The 7965-nt window shown below is 45.1% G+C and overlaps 1 non-coding gene across 1 annotated transcript; it reads left to right on the top strand.

The window, feature by feature from the left end:
• Positions 1–7025: 7025 nt before the first annotated feature.
• Positions 7026–7130, top strand: LOC119935443. Its single transcript, XR_005453326.1, has one exon. It is a non-coding gene; the product is annotated as a U6 spliceosomal RNA (small nuclear RNA).
• The last annotated feature ends 835 nt before the right edge of the window (positions 7131–7965 follow it).

The following is a 7965-nucleotide window of genomic DNA, read 5'->3' as shown; positions in this document are numbered from 1 at the left end:
CTGGAAACAATATTTTAAAGGAAGAGTTGTAGTGGACACCCAGTCTCTCTCCACCCGAAGGTTGAACCGCCCAGCCTGCGGAGCCAAACAGACCCTGAGAGGATTAAAGGCAGTTGTTGGTATTTGAATACAAGAGTCATCTCCAAGGAAAACAGCTCTTCCTCCCTGAAACAGAGGAGCAGAGTGTAGCCAAGAAGCAAACAGAATAAGGGGAGAGGTTAAAAGTTTTCCTTGCTCCCAAACAGGCTTTATTTCCAGACTAATGAAGCAGTCGCTGCCATAAGCTCCAGGATTTCATCATACAGATACCTAAAGAAGCAGCGTGGCTCTGTGGAAAGAGCCCGGGCTTTGGAGTCAGAAGTCACGGGTTCAAATCCCGACTCCACCAATTGTCAGCTGGGTGACTTTGGGCAAGTCACTTCACTTCTCTGGGCCTCAGTTACCTCATCTGTCAAATGGGGAATAAGACTGTGAGCCCCACCGTGGGACAACCTGATCACCTTGTAACCTCCCCAGCGCTTAGAACAGTGCTTTGCACATAGTAAGCGCTTAATAAATACCATTATTATTATTATTATTATAAAGTCTGTCCTCTCTTGCATCATATTCTTTCCCACTGGCTCTGACAGACCTAGAGTTTTCCCCTACAACACATCAATCACTCAATAGATCATACTTACTAGTGTGCGCACAGCACTGTGCTAAGCACATGACTAACAGAATAATAAAACCCTAGATCTGTAAGTTGACGCATGCTTTTACGGTACGTCGGCTTATTGTTGTATTGTATTGTCCCAAACACTTAGTACAGTGCTCTGCACACAGTAAGCGCTCAACAAATATGACTGACTTTTGTGAGCCCCCCCGTGGGGCAACCTGATCATCTTGTAACCTCTCCAGTGCTTAGAACAGTGCTCTGCACATAGTAAGCACTTAATAAATGCCATTATTATTATTATTATTATATACAATTGACTGACAAATTCTGTAATGGGTTGCTTTATTTTTGAATGTTCTTTGACTACCCTGCCAGCTTGGTTTTTGACAGGTCATAAATAACCCCACTGTTAAAGATCCAGAATGTCCACAGGCACTGATAACTGAAATACTTCTTTCTCTCTAGGGTTTTAAAAATTATTTCAGAACTGTAACAAAGACCACTTTGCTTCATATTCCTTGAGGACCCACATACACACACGGGCGGAAGTGAAGAAAAATGGACAATCCAATAACCTACAAATTTTATTGCTCCTCTATTTAAAATAACCCCTATAAAAGTTTTCTTCACAGAAGAGCCACTCTGCAAATCACTTAATAATTGTGGAATAAGTTAAGTCCTTATTACGGGTCAAGCGCTATTAATCCCCAGAGTAGATATTTCCAGACTTTCAATGGACAGTAAGCTATATTACAAAATATCAATATTATTAATACTATTTTAAAGAGCATTCTGAGGAATGAAACAATGCATCTGGTTGCAGAGACTTTTTAGTTTATTTCTAGCATTGTTTGGTCCAAGCAGCGGCAGTTTTCAAGTTTTTGCTTCCCCACAGGTTCTCTCGGCTCCCAGGCCTATTAACCTTGTAAAAGGAAGATAAGTTGGAAGCCGGTAGAGAAAAGCAACTGAGAAGAAATGTTTTGTTGTTTAGAAAAGCGTCCCAAAGGGACAAAGTAATCCTCTTTGTGGAGAAAGGTCGATAGACTCTGCAAGTCAAACCAGTAATTAAATCAAAGGTGCCTGCCTTCTCTAATGATTTTTTACAAGGTACCTACATCAAAATACCAGATCCGATACACTTATTCCTAAATATTCAGTGTATTGTCATTTATGTTTGTTTCCTAATACAATGTATTTGCTACAGATATTCTGAGAAAGCTGAAGAGAAAAAGCTGCTTACTTTACTTCGAAGTCAACCAAAGGCTCGGGAACACTGAAAAAGAAAAGCTATCATCGATCGATTAAAAGCAAGTTGCTTTTTTCCTTTTTAAATTGGCCTATGTACAGTACTCTTCCCTTCTCACTCTGGTTTGGACTCTATTCAAATGCTGAATCCACCAGTGGTATCTATGGGGAGCTTACGGAGCGCTTGGGAAAGTACAGCACACTAGAGCTGACAGACAAGATCGAGCGCTTAGTACAGTGCTGTGCACATAGTAAGTGCTCGGTAAATATCGTTGATGATTGATGACGATCCCTCCCATAAGGTGCTTAACAGACTAACCTAAGTGAAAGTGAGAATTTTGTAAAACTGCTGAAAACGACAGGGAGGGGATGATGCGTACGCTTCAAAACAGACTCATCTGTCTACCGACAATTCTCAATCAGTAAAATGAACCAGACAACATTTCTTAACTTTTATCCCGAAAAATAATCTGCCCTCTCCTTAACATCCCGTTAATCTGCTCAGGTCCAGGCTGGGGTTTGGATACTCCCAGATACAGAACAAGCTATTAATAGTAGCTAATATTAACTGTGGCATTTGTTAAGCGCTTTCTATGGCTCAAGCACCGGGGTAGATACGATTCAACCTCAACGGACGCAAACCCTGTCCCACGTGGGGCTCACGGTCTAAAAGGGAGGGCGAATTGGTATCTAGTAGATATTTAATCCCCATTTTACAGATGACGAGACTGAAGTGCAGTAAAATGACAGCCTGAGATCACATGGCAGACAAGCGGCAGAGCTGGGATAAAAGCCCAGGTCTCCTGACTTCCAGCCCTGGGTTCTTTCCACTACGCTACGAAGACATTACGGAAAAGGTTATCTCATCCTTCATTCAATCGTATTTATGGAGCACTGCCTACGTGCAGAGCACTGTATTAAGCGCTTGGGAGAGTACAGTACAACAATAACAGACACATACCCTGCCCACCACGAGCTCAGTCGAGAGGGAATTTTCGAAACTATCCTGCCTAAATCTGGAAGGGGGAAGATCCAGTAACGTACCCCACTCCTCAGGAAACTCCCCTCTCTTTCCCTTCTACTCCCCTCTCTTTCCCTTCTCTACCACAGGATTGTTTGGAGCAAACAGGACTTGCGTACACACCCGTAATTTTATTTACTTGTATCGCTGTCCGTCTCCCTGCGTCTAGACTGTGAGCTCGTTATGGGCAGGGACTGTCTCTGTTTATTGTTGCATTGTACTTTCCCATTTGCTTAGTACAGTGCTCTGCACGCAGCAGGTACTCAATAAATATGATTGAATGAATGCTGCCCGAGAGCCAACAGAAACCCCATCAATCCCATCTCCGATCCCACCCTAGGATTCTGCTGGGTTAACGGGTCATATTTTCGACCCTGACCAGACATTAGCCTCTGCTGGGGGTTCAGACCTTACTAATTATCCTCGTGAAGGGAAATTCAAGGAAACGATCCCACAGTGAGCACCTTCTCAGTTGTATGTTTGGTTTTGTTCTCTGTCTCCCCCTTTTAGACTGTGAGCCCACTGTTGGGTAGGGACTGTCTCTATATGTTGCCAACTTGTACTTCCCAAGCGCTTAGTCCAGTGCTCTGCACACAGTAAGCGCTCAACAAATACGATTGATTGATTGATTGATTCCCGCCGCCATTCCATTGTGTTTACTTACAGATCTGCTCCTTCTTTCAGGCCCCCTTGGGCACACGTGTGTCTGCTGGAATCCATCTCCTAGCCAACCCTTCAAAAATCACCATCTGGCTAAAGGGAACCTGGTCTACGAAGACGGAACTAAGGCTAATAATAAGGCAAGCAACTAGTTTAGACTGTGAGCTCATGGTGGGCAGCGAACGTGTCTACAACCCTGTTGTGTTGTCCTTCCACAAGTGCTTAGCACAGTGCTCTGAACACAGCAAACGCTCAATACATATAATTGATCTTGCTCCAAACTGTGTGTCAAACGGTGTGGCCTAGTGAAAAGAGGGCAATCCTGGGAAACAGAGGACCTGGTTTCGCCACTAGATTGCCGGGTGACTGGGAGCCGGTCACTTTGTTTCCCTGGGCCTCGGTTCCCTCATCTGTCAAATGGCGATTAAGATGTGAACCCCATGTGCTCTGCACTTAGTAAGCGCTCAATAAATACGATTGATGATGATGTGGGACAGAGACTGTGGCCAACCCGACTGTCTTATATCTGCTCCAGTGCTTAGTATAGTGCCTGGCACATAGTAAGCGTTTAATAAATACCATAAAAAATTAAAAACCCCAGAACCCCTAACTTATGGTGCTAAGCTATGAATCTGACAGTACCATCACGCCCTAAATAGGACCCTCTGGGACTGGCTCATCCCCACATGTCCTATAATTTGACCCTCTAGGAAGCAGCGTGGCCTAGTATAAAGTGCAGGGGCCGAGAACCTGCATTCTAATCTCGGCTCTAACTCTGGACTGCTGTGTGACCTTGGGCGAGTCGCTTCGCTTCTCTGGGCCTCAGTTTGCTCATCTGTACATATTTTTTTACTCTATTTATTTAATTTATTTGTACATATCTATTCTATTTATTTTATTTTCTTCCTTCCTCTCCCCCTCGTCCCCCTCTCCATCCCCCCATCTTACCTCCTTCCCTTCCCCACAGCACCTGTATATATGTATATATGGTTGTACATATTTATTACTCTATTTATTTATTTATTTATTTATTGTACTTGTACATTTCTATCCTATTTATTTTATTTTGTTGGTATGTTTGGTTCTGTTCTCTGTCTCCCCCTTTTAGACTGTGAGCCCACTGTTGGGTAGGGACTGTCTCTATGTGTTGCCAATTTGTACTTCCCAAGCGCTTAGTACAGTGCTCTGCACATAGTAAGCGCTCAATACGATTGATTGATTGATTGATTGATTTTGTTAGTATGTTTGGTTTTGTTCTCTGTCTCCCCCTTTTAGACTGTGAGCCCACTGTCGGGTAGGGCCTGTCTCTATATGTTGCCAATTTGTACTTCCCACGCGCTTAGTACAGTGCTCTGCACATAGTAAGCGCTCAATAAATACGATTGATGATGATGATGATGATCTGTAAAATGGGAATTAGATCCTACTGCCTCCCACTTCAACCGTGAGCCCCTGTGGGACTGTGCCCAACTCGAGAAGGTTGTATCTCTCCCAGCACTCGGAACGGCGTTCGACCCAGAGTATGTCCTTTAACAAATACCATAATTATCACCACCTCTCCTCGGTTGTTTGGCCCTTAACTGGCCGTTGTCTGGATCACATGACCATCTTGACCATTTCAGTCACAGGAGACGGCTTCAGAGACCAATTTACAAACTGTAACAGTGACAGCAGGAAAGGGTAGGAATACCCAGGGTTGTGGGTGGCTTCCAAAAAAAGCAGCGTGGCTTGGTGGAAAGAGCACGGACTTTGGAGTCGGACGTCATGGGTTCAAATCCCGGCTCCGCCACTTGTCAGCTGTGTGACTTTGGGCAAGTCACTTCACTTCTCTGGGCCCTCATCTGTAAAATGGGGATGAAGACTGTGAGCCCCACGTGGGATAACCTGATTACCGTGTATCCCCCCAGCGCTTAGAACAGTGCTCGTAGTAAGCGCTTAATAAATGCCATCATTATTATTATTCCATCTGCCAGGGAAGGTGGTGTTTTCTATTGCCTTAAGGCAACTGTTCCTGAGAGCCGAGGGAGTTTCTGATTCTAAGAGTGGCGTCTGTTTAAGGGATGGGTGGTTCGATCAAACCCTGCCTAACCCCAAAAGACCCCTCATCATCATCAATCGTATTTATTGAGCGCTTACTGTGTGCAGAGCACTGTACTAAGCGCTTGGGAAGTACAAATTGGCAACATATAGAGACGGTCCCTACCCAACAGTGGGCTCACAGTCTGCTCTCATTTTTTTTAATGGTAATTTGTTAAGCGCTTACCATGTCCCAGGCACTGTACTAAGCACTGGGGTAGATACCGGCTAAGTAGGTTGGACCCAATCCGTGTCTCACATCTCCACCTTAATCGTGTCTCACATCTCCATCTTAATCGCCATCTTACAGATGAGGTAACTGAGGCCCAGAGCAGTTAAGCGCCTTGCTCAAGGTCACCCGGCAGTAAGAGGTGAAGCCGGGACTAGAACCCACGTCTTCTGACCTCCAAGTCCGGGCTCTACCCACTAGGACACCCTGCTTCTCCTTTCAGTTCTTATAGGAAACTATCAAGGTTAAGTCCCCTCAAGTAAGCAAGGCTCATTGGAGGAGCTAAACGCGATTAACACAACCCTCCTGCTTTGTCTCCATGGTGGTCAAAGAGTGAACATCCTTTCAATTCAAAACTGATAAAGTCTATGTAGGGCTAGAAATTTTTCTGGTGAGTATACTCAACAACATTACCCACCCCAATCAGAACAAGGCTCAAGGGCAGGGGGACATCTAACCATCTGAAGATGATAACGTGAAAGCAAACTACCAATCAATCAATCAATTGTACTTATTGAGCACTTACTATGTGCACAGCACTCTGTTAAGCATCTGGAAGAGTGCGATACTACAGCATAACAGAGTTGGTAGGCATGTTTCCTGCCCACAGTGAGCTTAGAGGCTAGAGTCAAAGCTTAAAGGTGACCCTACACCAAATGCCAACAAGATAATAATCATCATAATAATAATAATAATGATGATGGTATTTGTTAAGCACTTACTATGGGCAAAGCACTGTTCTAAGCGCTGGGGGGGATACAAGGTAATCAGATTGTCCCAGGTGGGGCTCACACTCTTAATCCCCATTTTACAGGTGAGGTAACTGAGGCACAGAGAAGTTAATGATTCCAGAGAACGGTCTACACCAGATCATCTCTCAGCAGTTTATGAGAAACTCGATAAGTGGCCCTCCAGGCCAAATAACTGTCCACTCCTATGGAAGAGATGTGGCGAGAGCCAAGGTGACTCGCGTCTAAGCAGCGTGGCCTGGTGGACAGAAGCGTGGGGCTGGGAGTCCGAAAGACCCGGGTTCTAATCCCTGCCCCACCACCTGTCTGCTGTGTGATCTTGGGACAGTCACTTAACTTCTCTGTGCCTCGATTACCTCATCTGTAAAAGGGGGATTAAGACCGTGAGTCCTGGGTGGCAGCACGTATGCTAAAATTGGAACGATACAGAGAAGATTAGCATGGCCCCTGTGCAAGGATGACACGCAAATTGGTGAAGCGTTCCATACTTTTTTAGCCCGGGCTTTGGAGTCAGAGGTCGTGGGTTCAAATCCCGGCTCCGCCAATTGTCAGCTGGGTGACTTTGGGCAAGTCACTTCACTTCTCTGGGCCTCAGTTCCCTCGTCTGTAAAATGGGGATTAAGACTGTGAGCCCCCCATGGGACAACCTGATCACCTTGTAGCCTCCCCAGTGCTTAGAACAGTGCTTTGCACATAGTGAGCGCTTAACAAATGCCATCATCATTATTATTATTCTTTTAGACTGTGAGCCCACTGTTGGGTAGGGACTGTCTCTATATGTTGCCAACTTGTACTTCCCAAGCGCTTAGTACAGTGCTCTGCACACAGTAAGTGCTCAATTAATACGATTGATGATGATGATGATAAAGTCTGCGTCCAACCTGATTTGCTTGACTCTACCCCAGAGCTTAATACAGTGCGGGACACACAGTAAACGCTTAAAAAATACCACAATTATTACTAGTATCAAGAATGCCGTAGACCAACTAGTTGAGTACCTGCTAGGGGCTGAACACTCTGAAGAGCTTGTGTGAATACAAAAAAAATTAATAGACGTGATCCCTCACCGTCGCACGATGGTCAAAGCCCCCAGTGTAGGGGAAATTATGGGTTCGAATCCCAGCTCCACCACTCGGCTGCTGTGTGACCTTGGGCTAGTCACTTCACTTCTCTGGGCCTCAGTGACCTCATCTGTAAAATGGGGATTGAAACTGTGGGCCCAACCAGGAGATAGGGACTGTATCCAACTCGATTTGCTTGTATCCACCCCAGGCTTAGTACAGTGCCTGGCGCGTGGTAAGCGCTTAACAAATACCATCGTTCATTT

The sequence above is a fragment of the Tachyglossus aculeatus genome, chromosome 11, assembly GCF_015852505.1.
Source record: "Tachyglossus aculeatus isolate mTacAcu1 chromosome 11, mTacAcu1.pri, whole genome shotgun sequence".
NCBI classification, from domain to species: Eukaryota; Metazoa; Chordata; class Mammalia; order Monotremata; family Tachyglossidae; genus Tachyglossus; species Tachyglossus aculeatus.
Note: the sequence above shows the minus strand (reverse complement) of the source record. Positions and strands in the feature narration are given on the sequence as shown.